The sequence below is a fragment of the Artemia franciscana genome, chromosome 10 (genome assembly GCF_032884065.1).
Source record: "Artemia franciscana chromosome 10, ASM3288406v1, whole genome shotgun sequence".
Classification (NCBI taxonomy): Eukaryota; Metazoa; Arthropoda; class Branchiopoda; order Anostraca; family Artemiidae; genus Artemia; species Artemia franciscana.
Genome location: NC_088872.1, coordinates 20,532,516 through 20,545,050, shown reverse-complemented (window position 1 = coordinate 20,545,050; position 12,535 = coordinate 20,532,516). Strand labels below are relative to the sequence as shown.

At 34.7% G+C, this 12,535-nt stretch overlaps 2 protein-coding genes across 11 annotated transcripts in view; both read right to left on the bottom strand.

Moving 5' to 3' along the window:
- Window positions 1-8,030, bottom strand: part of LOC136032411 (uncharacterized) — a 38,491-nt gene extending 30,461 nt beyond the window's left edge. The window contains exon 1 of the mRNA XM_065712721.1: window positions 7,959-8,030. The gene's annotated coding sequence lies outside the window, so the exon portion shown is untranslated. The remainder of the gene's footprint in view (window positions 1-7,958) is intronic.
- Window positions 1-9,839, bottom strand: part of LOC136031897 (neurofilament light polypeptide-like) — a 162,572-nt gene extending 152,733 nt beyond the window's left edge. For 7 of the 10 annotated variants that reach the window (XM_065711884.1, XM_065711880.1, XM_065711878.1 and 4 more), the window contains exon 1: window positions 9,752-9,836. The gene's annotated coding sequence lies outside the window, so the exon portion shown is untranslated. Of the gene's footprint in view, window positions 1-9,751 lie in introns of all 10 variants that reach the window. The other 3 variants (XM_065711885.1, XM_065711876.1, XM_065711877.1) reach the window with 3 other exon arrangements.
- Window positions 9,840-12,535: the final 2,696 nt, after the last annotated feature.

Sequence of the window (12,535 nt, the reverse complement as noted above, 5' to 3'; positions counted from 1 at the left end):
CTCCAAGCCCTATTTCCCCGAATGAATCCGATAAAAATTTTGAGATAGGCATGTTATTGAAAATAGTTCAAACATCAGATAACAAAAACTCCAGGGTTGACAAAATGCCCAAGAGCTCAGTGGCAAGTATTTTAAGTTATGCGCAGGGGGCATATAAGGTTTTAATGTAAGGAGTGGTATTATAAAGTACAGAGGTAGCTCATTTGATTGAAAACTGAGTTACTTTTTAAGAGTCAAAAGTGATCAGATGGCATCTACCCCCCCCCCCTCCCAACACCATCTTTTTCTTAAATGCATCCAATGGATTTGAGATAGCCATTTTCTTTGAAACGTCCAACAATGGAATAAAAAAAACCAACCCAGAGCGTGGGGGAACCAGGGGTTGCAACTTATCCCCTGGGGGTATATAAGGTTTTAAGGAAGACGTTTTCATACAAATTTTGGAGGGGACTCAAATGATTAGAAATTCGAAGTTCTAATTAAGACTTTAAGAGTCAGAAGTTATCCAATGGCAACTAGCCCCCCCCCCCCGCCAACCCTTTTTACCCAAATACGTCCGATCGAATTATTTATAACCATTTTTCCACAAGAGAACAAAAATCATATAAAAAATAAACCCAGGGATAACACACTCCCCTACCCCAGAACCCAAGGGCAAGTGTTTTAAGTTATGACTCTAGGGCATATACAGTTTTTACGGACAGAATGGTAGTATAAGCTTCAAAGGGGGCTTATTCAATTGTAAATCGGAATTTTTAGTGCCCTTTTTATGAATCAAAAGTGATTGCCATTTTTTTAAATAGTCAAACAATCAAATAACAAAAAGATTGGGGTCAACATAATCCCCCCCCCCCCAGAGCAAAGGGGAAGGATTCTAAATTATGTTCGGATGTATATAAGGTTCTTATGGAAGAAGTAAACTTCGGAGGGGACTAAAATTTTAACAAATGATTAGAAATTTAACATTCTAGTTCCCTTTTGGAGAATCAAAAGTAATCACACAAAAAGTAGCCCCCATCCCACCAACTATCTTTCCCCCAAATGCGTCTGATAAAAATTTTGAGATTTTCTTTTTGTCCAGAATAGACCAAAGATCATATAGTAAAAACTCCAAGGTTTAAACAGCCCCCCAGAGCACTGTGCATGCAAGGTATACAAAAGGAATGATTGTGTAACTTTGTCAGAGCTCATTCTATTGGAAATTGAAAGTTTTAGTTCCCTTTTTAAAAATCAAAAGGCATAGAGACCTCAAATCCACCCAATAAAATTTTTGAGACAGCCATTTTGTTAAAATAAGTCAAAAGAAGACTTTTCATCTGACACTTCGAAAGGTGAACCCAGACTTTTCAAAAACCAACACAAACCGACCAGGGCTCTCGCCCCAGAGCACTGAGGCAAGTGTTGTATGTTATTTCCAGGGGAGTATAAGGTTCTCATGCAAGGGTTTTGAAAATAACTCAAAAATCAGATAAGCCAAACCCCCACTCCCACTCAAAAAATTTATAAACAATACTTTACCCCAAAAGCTGACCCCTGGCCTCCTCTGCACGGCCTGACCCCCCCCCCCCTAAAAAAAACAACTTGTTAACAACATTTTATTCCAAAATTATAGCAACTCATCCCTGGTCCTCCTTGGCCCCCCTTCCCCCCGAAAAAAACTACTTGTTAACAATATTTTATTCCAAGGCTTATGGGAGCTTACCCCTGGTCCTCCATAGCTCATTACCCTTCCCCCAAAAAATATCAATGATGAATCATGGCAACTGACCCTTGGCCCTCCCTCCACGATCCAACCCCCCCCCCCCCAAAAAAAAAACACATGCTTTATTCCAAAAATCATGGGAGCTGACACATTACCCTCCCTCCATGCCCCCCAGCCAACCAAAAAAAAAAGTAGCGATATTTTTTTCCAAAACTCATGGGAATTCAGTTTAATTTTATTATCTCTTTCCAAAACTTCTTCACTGCAAACAAGAGTATGGCTACTGCTTGTTTCCCTAACAATATAAGCATAAGGCCTACTGTGTATTTGGCACTTTTCTAAAACGAATTATATTACAAATATTCTGTCTTGTACTTATTACAACATTAAAGATAAAATAAAAATAATAGTGAAACCAGACCAGGATTTATCAACAGGCCCATTAGCCCCTGCAGCATTCATAATTCCCAAAATTTTTAGGAATTCCCCAAAAATCTTGCAAAAACGGAGCAGAAAAAACGCTTAGGCCTAGAAGCATCAAAGCTTTAAATTCAGCCCTGGATGGAACAAAATATTGAGCTGGTGAACATTGTGCAATTTACATCATCATATATCAAATATTCAGTTTGATTTTATTAGTTCTAGCCAAAACTGTTAATTTATTTCAGCATAAAACAAATATTTTGAAATGGTAAATTTTAAAAAACTTCAAACTATGACAATAAAAAATGAACAGAAATTAATTTAAAAAAACTTCCTAGAAGAAAGTTTTCTAAAGAAAACTAAAGGCCATATTAAACTTACGATCCAAAGAAATAGAAACCAACAATAACTCAAACTCAAACAGACCAGAAATTACTATTAAAGAATAATGAAACCCAAGACAAACAGAAATTGAAAAAGTAATCACAGCAAAAAAACCAAAAAAAAAAACCATACAATAGGTATTAACATAAATGAATAAATGAACCTCAAAATGATTGAGGCTTAAGTTGAATATGTAAATCAAGCTTTAAAAAAACAAAAATATTTTGCTATTGAAGCATAAATGAAACCCAAACCATATAGAAATCAAACAAACAATCATAGCAAACAAACACACAATAGGTAATAATAGAAATGACTAAATAAATCTTAAAACAAGTGAAACTTAAATTGAACATGCAAATCAAGCTTGAAATAAAATCTACTGTAACATTGCCACATTACTGAAAACGAATTATTTTACAAATATTTTCTTTTGTACTTATTACAACACTGAAAATAAACATAAACTTATAGTAAAATTTAATTTTCAACTGATGAGCTTTCAGCAATTAAAATCACTATTTATAAAATATTCATTTTAATTTTATTACTTCTTTCCAAGACTACTCAAGACTAATATAGCTTCACTACAAACAAGTGTTTGGAGACTGCCCCCTTCCCTAAGTGCAAAAATATAAAGCCTAGAACGTCATTGGTGCTTCAGTGAAAACGAATTAAGTTACAAATATTATCTTTTCTAGTTATTGCAGCATTGAAAATGATAAAAAAACAAACAGAAAAAAAATATTAAAAAAAAAATATTACAGTGTAATAAAATCTTGAGCTGATTATCTTTCAACAATTAATTAAAAAAAAAGGTAAAGGATACAGCGTTACACTTTACAGTCCCTACCAGCGGTGCTGATCTCCGTTTCTTGGCCCTTCAGCCAGGAAGTGCAAAGGGGGGGTTAGGGGCCAACCATCCTGTGCTTTCGCACACCCTTCCTGTTTAGCTTCCCCAGATTTGTATATTCAATTTAAGTTTCACTCATTTTAAGATTTGTTTACTCATTTATAGTAGTAGCTATTTTATGTTTGTCTGCCATGATTGTTTGTTTAATTTCTGTCTGTTTTGAGTTTCATTTATACTTCAATAGCAAAATATTTTTATTTGGTTTAGGCCTGATTTACATATTTAACTTCAGCTTTACTTGTTTTAATGTTTATTTGTTAATTTATATTAGTACCTGTTGTTTTTTTTTTTTTTTTTTGCTTTAATTGTTCATTTAATTTCTGTTTGCTTTGGGTTTTATTTATTCTTTAATAGTAATTTATGGCCTTTTTTAGTCTGAGTTATTGTAGGTTTCTATTTCTTCTGAAGTTATGGCCAATACTTTTCTTTAGAAAACCTCTTTTCAGATTTTTTTTTTTTATTAATTTACTAGAAAGGTCCACTTTCTCACGAAATTATACTTGGGAATTCAAAGATCTGCCTGTCTGACCAAATTGTTTATCTTTTTATTCCCATTGGAAATACCATTTCTCATGCTCGTAATCTCCTAACAGAAGTTATCTAACATTATATAACAGCTTCCTCTGCTTCCATAGTCTCTGCTAAGCTTCATTTCAATCGCTGTTATCTTTCAATGCTGTACAACACTGTTGCTCCCCCCCATACCTCTACATTGCACACTTCTGGAGTTTCTTATAAATTCTGATAAATTGAAAATCCACTCCACTTTTTTCCGTTTTGCAAGGTACCAACTGAGATATCCAGCTTGGGCACGCAATTCAAAACTCATCAACAGTGCTCACATAGCAGATCCTACTATAACTGTTGCTAAACTTAAGGAGAAATACAACCACAAGATTTCAAGACATGTTTGAAGCCAGCTGCTTTGACTATATTTACCTTGTCATAATTGTACAGTGACATTTTGTTGTTTTTTTTCCTTGTAGTACTCTGTCATTTTCTTTTCATACAAATACCTTACGTTAGACCTTAGATCCTCCTGAGCCATCAGTGGCACATAGGGCGTAAACAAACCCTCTCCATTGGTCATGAGGCTGAGCAGATGCAGTGATACCTTCCCATTGTGGAGTGAGTGAAATGCTGGCCTCTTTCAGGTCCCAATCATACTGACTCTACAGTGTGTGCCTATATTGGCCTGGTCTTTGTCTTCTTTCAGTCTACCACTGATACACTCTTGAGGACAGTCTGTCTTTGGGCATGTGTAAAACATAACCCAAATATGTACTTCTTTGTTTCTTCATAATTTTAGTCACTATGGGCTGGTTCGTTTTCAGCCGGATTTCCCTATTAGCAATTTTCTGATGACAACTGATTTTAAGGATCCTTTGAAGGGAAATGTTTTCGAATCCATATATGTTTCTCCAGTTGTTGGTTGAGTTTCCAACATTCACTGGCATACATCAAAATAGACAGCACATTTTTGTTGAACAGGCATAATTTTAAATGAAGTAATTATTTACTCCAAATTGGTGTCAGTCTGTTGAAGGTGCCTGATGCTTGTCCAATCCTTCTCTTTATTTCAAATGTTAAGTTTCCTGTGTTCTCTATTCAGCTTCCTAAGTATCTAAATTCTTGGACCTGTGCAACAGTTTTATCTGAGGATTGAAGAGCTAGGGGGAGCCAGATGTGGACATACTTTTTGATTTGTCAACATTGATCAACAATCCAACCTCTTGGGCTTTTTCTGAAATTTCATTGAATAGAAGCTGTGATTGATCTTTGGTGTTTTCTAACAGTGCTATATCATCTGCAAAATCAAGATCTACAAGTCGCTTGCCATTGATGTTTACTCCATAGACCATACACTGTCTGAGTACATAGTCCATTACTATTGAGAATAAAAGTGGTGATAATACACATCCCTGTTTGACACCAATCATGATTTTGAAGTATCTTGTAACTCTGTTTTCTGTTCATACACAACATTCTGTTTCTTTGTACGGTGCAACAACCAGTTCTATTATCTTGGAAGGTATTCTATAGTATTCGAGGATTTTCCATAAAATTTCTCAGTCAACCAAATCAAAGACCTTTTCTAGGTCAAAGAAAAGAATATACAGCTTCTTATTCCATTCCTTTGAATCTTCAACCAGCATTTTCAGTGTGAAATTTAGGTCTGCACATGATCTTGAAGGTTGTAAACCATGTTGTTCATCACAAAGATGTTGGTCCAGTTTCTGCTGTAGGCACTATAGCATAATAATTGACATAAGTTTATTAGGCATCAACATTACTTTAATGCCCCTCCAGTTACCATTAACAAGCAGATTGCCTTTTTTGAAGAGCTTAATAATGGTTCCTTGCATCCAGTCACTGGGCACTTTCTGGTAACTCCACATCTGAGTTAGCAGGTCACCCAAATTGACATGCAGTCATGGACTGAAGTTTTCTGCATCTCAGATGTAATACCATCTGCTCCTGGCATTCTTCCATTCTTCAACTTTCTGACAGCAGCTATGATTTCTTCTTGAGATGTTGGCTCTTCCTTTACATAAATGGAGTGTCAGGAATTATATCTTGGTCTATTTAGTAGGTTTTCAATGTGGGTTGCCCACCTCTTGTCAATCTTCTGTCAAAAGGACTCCATTATCCTCCTTTACTAGATTAGTCCTATTAGAGTTGACTCCTTTTTATACTGAGACAGGTTTTCAATAAATAATAATTATAAAAAATGCAGCAAATTTATTTTTTCCTTCTCATCAAGGAAATCAGAAACTTTAAAACACCATACCCCAGTAAATTTAATGCCAATTCTAGCTATTGAACTGACATTGTAACGCCAATTATAAAGCCCTGAGTTTTGGGAAATGGAGTCATAACCCAGAAACAAGTAATCATCCCAATCGCAGTTAATATTAATTAATTTGTGACAATTAGGAGCAGAAAAAGTACCATAGGAGCAGTCTAAACTGGAAAAATAGTGGCAGGAGCAATTTTGATAGAATTTCATGCAATAGAAACTGTCATAGAAAAGGTAGCTGTGTTGTAAAATTTAGGAGTAATTTGAAAAAACAAATGAGAAAACATATGAAAAATAACCGAGTCTTGTTTGTCCTCCAAGATTGTCTATTTCTATCACTTCTTCCTTAGTGACAAGTCTTCATTGCTTTTGTCTTTACCTTCCACATCTGAGCCACCAGACAAATTCAATCCAAAAATCAGACATTGGGTCAATAGGAGATTTGGTATTATTGACCCTAATGATGCCATCATCAGATGCATTGAAGCTTACAATAACAAAATTAAAGGACACCTATGGTGTTCCCTTTTAAAACAATAAATGTATCATGTTTATTGTTCATGTGTTTGGTATATATATACTGTGTGATTATTTGGTTAATTAGTGTGCTTGTTTGCATATTCAATGAATTTTAATTTTGTGTTATTTGTGCTTCTCTGTGTCTTTTTGTGCATGTTATGTATATTGTATTATTATTTGGTTAATTAATATGCTTGTGTGCTTATTCTATAATTTTTAATTTTGTTTCTTTTCTGTCATTTCCTTTGGCTTTTTTCTTTTTTTCTTCTCTTATACTCTGTTCATTATTGTATTTACAATGGGTTATAAACAAACTCAATTCAATTCAATCAATAGCATATTGACACCAATGTCATTGATAATATACAATAATATATCATGTTTTGCTTAATCTTCTACTAAAGCATTAATTATTCATAAACTTCATTTATGCATAGCCTACTTTTTTACTATCTGATTTCTGTCCTAGTCTACAACATATATTTAATAAAACTCTTTCATCCACTTGAAAGCTGTTCTTCTCTTTCTACTGAGCCCAGTCTACTTGTGAATACAAACAGTTAATACAGCATATAAGGTGCCTATTAGAAAGGTTTCCTAAACATTTAGAGACTTCTGATTTCTATCCTAGCCTACAACATATATTTAATAAAACTCTTTCATCCACTGGAAAGCTGTTCTTCTCTTTCTAATGAGCCCAGTCTACTTGTGAATACAAACAGTTAATACAGCATATAAGGTGCCTATTAGAAAGGTTTCCTAAACATTTAGAGACTTCTGAAGTATGGAATAATACCCTGAACAAGTTATTTTATCAATTTTTTATAGGGTATATCTTTAGTAGGGTATTTAAAAGCCTTTAAAACATGGAAGCAACAGCAAAGTGAGATTTATAATTATACTAGTTGATAGACTTGAGCCCACTATAGGCAAAATTCAAAAAATCATCCATCAACAATTAAAATGCTGAATTTAAATTTGACTGTTGAGGAGATTTAAAAATTTAATTAAAATTTTTTATTGGCAGAGACTTTATGCAGTGAATTTTTAGTTTCAACACAATTTAGCTAGGATGAAACTGAATACATCACTTGATGACTTTTCCTATGCTCTTTCATATTTCAATAATTGTTTCTGAGGCAAGTTCCATTTTGGGCCCTTGCAATGTAAAACAGTCCATAGTTTCCAAAAGTTTAAAAAAGTGTTGAGAAAATAACCATCTTGTGAGAAAAATTGGTATTCTTCTTCTTTTTAAAAGTTTCTGCATTTTTTATGACCATTCATAGCATTTTGTCTGTTTTCAAATTTATGCTGAAAGATATGCCATTCTACAAAACTTGTTTTATAGATGGCAGTATAATTGCTGCAGCAGGTTTCTAGAGTTTTACTTAGTAATGAACTGCCATAGCATATGTATTTCCATACTTCAGCCATACTCATTTTCAGTAGTGATGCATATAAATTATTTTTTAAGATGGCATGAAATTTAGCCATTTCTTGAACAAAATGTTATTGTGAAAAATTTTGAAATTCTTAAAAAAAACTCTAAAAAGAAGGAAAGAAGTGAAGCTAAAGGTTCTTCTGCTGCAAAATATGTTAATTACAATTATTTGCTGTATGTCTTTTTATGTGGTGGAATGTTCATATATTTATACCTTCTTCAAAATAACATTTTACTATTAAGACTAAGAAAATTAATAATTACCATTCCTGAGTCAGCTACATATAGCATTTTTTTCTAAATAGCCAGTTTTTTTTAGAAACATGTTTTTAAACTTTTGGTGACTATGAGCTGTTTGAGCCCTCTAAGAACTCAAAATGGAATTTGCCCCAGAAGCAATAATTGAATTAGGCCTATGAAAGAGCAAAAAAGCATCAAGTCACATATTCACTTTCATCTTAGCTAAGTTATGCTGTAAACTGCAAATTTTTAACAATAGCCTATTTTGATACAAGTCTAGAATTGGGGCAGTTGAGAAGAATACATGTTAAGAAAGCAATTCATGCTTTATAAAAGCCTATGCAAATTAATTATAGTAAACACATTTTGACTGCAGCTCTATTATAATTTAGCCCTATCCCCAATCTCTAATGTGCCAAAACACAGCCCAAAGTATGTATTTCCCATGTACTTTTCTTATTTTTGATATTTTTAAAGTGATTCAATTTATGGGTGCACAGGCTGAAAGAAGAGTTAACCCAATTTATATTATAATTTGAATTAAATAAAGTAGTTGTGGGCATCATGCCATGACAGATTGTAGAAAAATCTAAGACAGATAGTTCGAGTGAGTAAGAAAAAAAATCTGGTCTCACATAGGATTAGAGGAGTTGCAGTAAAAACATGTTAACTATAGTTATTCTGCAGATTATGAAGTGAGAATTGTTTTCTTTACATAGGCCTACATCCCTCTCAACAGCACCAATTCTAGAATTACACTATATTTATATTTTGCTATACATTTTTGGCTGAATGGAGGGGTGCATTGTTGCCCATATAAATTGGAAAGTTATGCCATCTATATGGCTGCCTATCCTGATCCTTATGTTGTAGATACCCTTGAATATAAATGCATCTTAATCTACCATTCTACTAAAATAACTGGTAAAATTCTAGTTAATTGACTTCTTGCTTTCTTGGAAAGGGGTTAGGTTAGGAAAATGAAACTTTCAGGGATGGGTATACAGGCTAAGGTATGTTCCGGGAAGATGTTTTAAAGTACCCATCTCTGCTCCTTCTCCTTCTAGAGGGCCCTGCAATTTGCCTACATGACAGGTCTATAGGCCTACCTATTGAAATTTTGACAAAACAACATTTTACCTTAATTTTCAGTTACTAGTTGCCTTTTCTCTGCCTTTAGTTCTGAAAATGCAATTCCTGTTATTTGAGTAGAATTTCAAACCATATCAATGTTTTTTTAGTCTGTAGATTCATCTCTGAAAGTTTCATTTTCCTAACCTAAGCCCTTCCTGAGGTAACAAGAAGTCAATTAACTAGAATTTTATTTACCCTGAACAGTTTATCAACCGATGTCTTCTATGTTAGACTACTTCAGAGACAAGTCATTCAGTATATTATCTAGCACATGCCAGCAACGACAAGAAAAGATTTTAAAATATTTTGCTCAATCAATGAAAAGATAAAAACTATCAACAGATTATATTTTTTATCGTCACCTGAAAGCGGTTTGTCCGAGTCAGTTTTTCTAAATCAGAGAAAAACGATTTTGATACTTTGATAATTGTGTCTGAAAATTGGCTATAGCTAGAGCGCTGTTTTTTATTTCAAAATTAAGAAAAAATCACTTAAATCATTGTGCTTATTTTTATTTTAATGTGACCCTTAGGCCAATAAAAATAAGCGATATCAGTTTGGGCAAAATCGTGGAAAATTCGGAAATGTAGGTAAGATATGGCAAAACGGAAATGACTCAGCATGACTTAGAAATCCGACTTTCGGCAAAATGTCTTTTAATTGATAGACGAAACCGAGACAAAATTGATTTAATAAAGCATTTTGCTAATTTGTGATTTTCTTTTGTTTATTGATTTAAAGGTTAATATTAAGTTATGTAAGCCATTTTTCCTTTCTTTTGACTCCTCTTGTGACTGGTAGTGTGAAATTTCGTTTTCCTGATTTCTCTGTAGTACTTGAAAAGCCATTAAGATTTTCTGACTCAAGAGGAGTTTGACTCACCCCTTACTCAAGAGGAATAGTTTCATTTGCTGTTTATACAGGTAAGGATAATGTCATCAGAGTCGGGTTGACGAAAAATGTAGAGGCTGGTCCCCTTAATCCCTTACTGGACGTAATTATTAAAGGGACCATGCTGTTAAGAAAGCATATTAAAGAGTGCTGAAATGAATCAATATTGGTAGGGTCATTCAATGGTGTTAACTGGTTTAAGATAAAAAATAAAACAGTAATAAACAAGGTTTTGGGGATTGGGAAGCTAAATTTGGCTGATCATCTAATGTTGACATTTCGGAGATAAAAGGATTTCTCTGTCCAAGGTTCACAGTGATCACAGTCATCCCCCCCCCTCTCAAGGGCTACATGCCTGAGGGGCTGGTCCTCTTAATAGGGGTATTTTATTGTTGAGACTTGATTAGAGCAACTGAAGGACCAAGGTTTCTCAAAAGTACATCTACTCATCGGTCAACAGACCTCTGATAAGAGGAATGTTGATGGTTTAATCATCACTACCTCGCTTGACCTCCCTGAACTTATTTCTATTCTGGGATGGAAAAAAATTCAATGCGTATATTCCCCGTGTCATGATCTGCAACCACTGCCAAAGTGTGTTGCAGTAAACCTAGATGTTCAAATTGTGCCAAGAGCCATCTAACATCATCTTGTCCTTTTAATAGAGAAAGCAATGCACTATTCAATTGCCCTGATTGTCTTGGCAACCATCCTGCTAAAAACAAAGCATGTCCCATAACAAAGAATGTTGGAAAGGTTATCATTAATGCATTACAAGAAAAAATCAACTGGTGCTGCATAAAAAGAGTATGCAGATATCTTTAAATCAAGATTTCAACTGGAAGACATGGCTCCAGCTCAGTATAATGTAGAATTTCCTCCCCTTCAAACACCTGAAAACCCTATTCTAAGCCCTATCATGTCAACACAGCAGAGAGTCTTAAAGCCCCCCATTAAGAAAACAGTTGATGCAATCTTAAGAGTTAGAATTCCTAAAATAATCAATTCATTTTCATCCATAAAATTTGAACTGATTGAAGATTCAATCTCAGGTCATTTGGAAAAAATATTTCAGGATCTTAGTAACTCAAATGCTTCATTCAATAACAATTTTATAGATTCCCCCCAAGTCATTCTATTTCTGAGGATGACTTGGAATCTTTGGACTCTGTCTTAACTTCAAATTCACCTTCAAAATCAACGTCAGGAATCAGAACAAACCTTCCTCAATAAAAATCAGTTCCTCGCAAGGAAGGCAAAATGGAAACAACCCTTAGTATCAAAGATTGTAAACAATTTAGAATGAAAACAGAGGCACCATTTTTTGGGGGGGGGGCGGGGCAGGGGGGAGCAATTGCCCACCCCAGATTTTCCAGGGGGCCCAAGCTTCCACCGAAAAGGATCCTTTGCCGGCCATAATAATAACACTATTTGCTATTAACCATTGTAAACTTTGAAAGCAGGTTAGATACCTATTCTAATTCTAAAGTTCTGTCAAATGCCCGTTTCCTAGATGATAATATTAATATTATAAATTCTGAATATTTGCAGTAATTCCTCTAAGTTGACAGACTAAAATAGGTCAGTTCCTGGCCTATCATTTCTTGATGGAATCGTTCCTTGTTATCTTCCAATTACACTACATAGAAGCAATTACGCGAGTGACGAAATCCCTGTCTCAGCAACTCCATGCCGTCGCCGTCGACTTGATTATTTCTCGATTTCGCATCCTGATCCAGGTCACAAGAAGCAAACTCACCGACCTGCGTTCAGATGCTTCATTTGTATCGCTTTTCAAGAAGGCTAAAGAGTTTGCAACAGAACTCGAAATTGAAGTACCTGCTGTGAATGGACCCGTGACTAGACCCTCCTTTGTTGGTCAGAAAGGACGACCTTGAAGAATTCAAAAGATCACCAAGCATCGGAAACAATTTGTGACAAATTTGACGCTAGGAAAGAATTTCATCGAAGTTAGAAATTGGACTACTACTTTGGCGGATGAAATGAAGCAAGAATACTTCAAAACTTTTGACCGTCTACTAGCCGAATTTGACAGAAGGTTCACAGATAACTTGCCAGGGCTGAGTA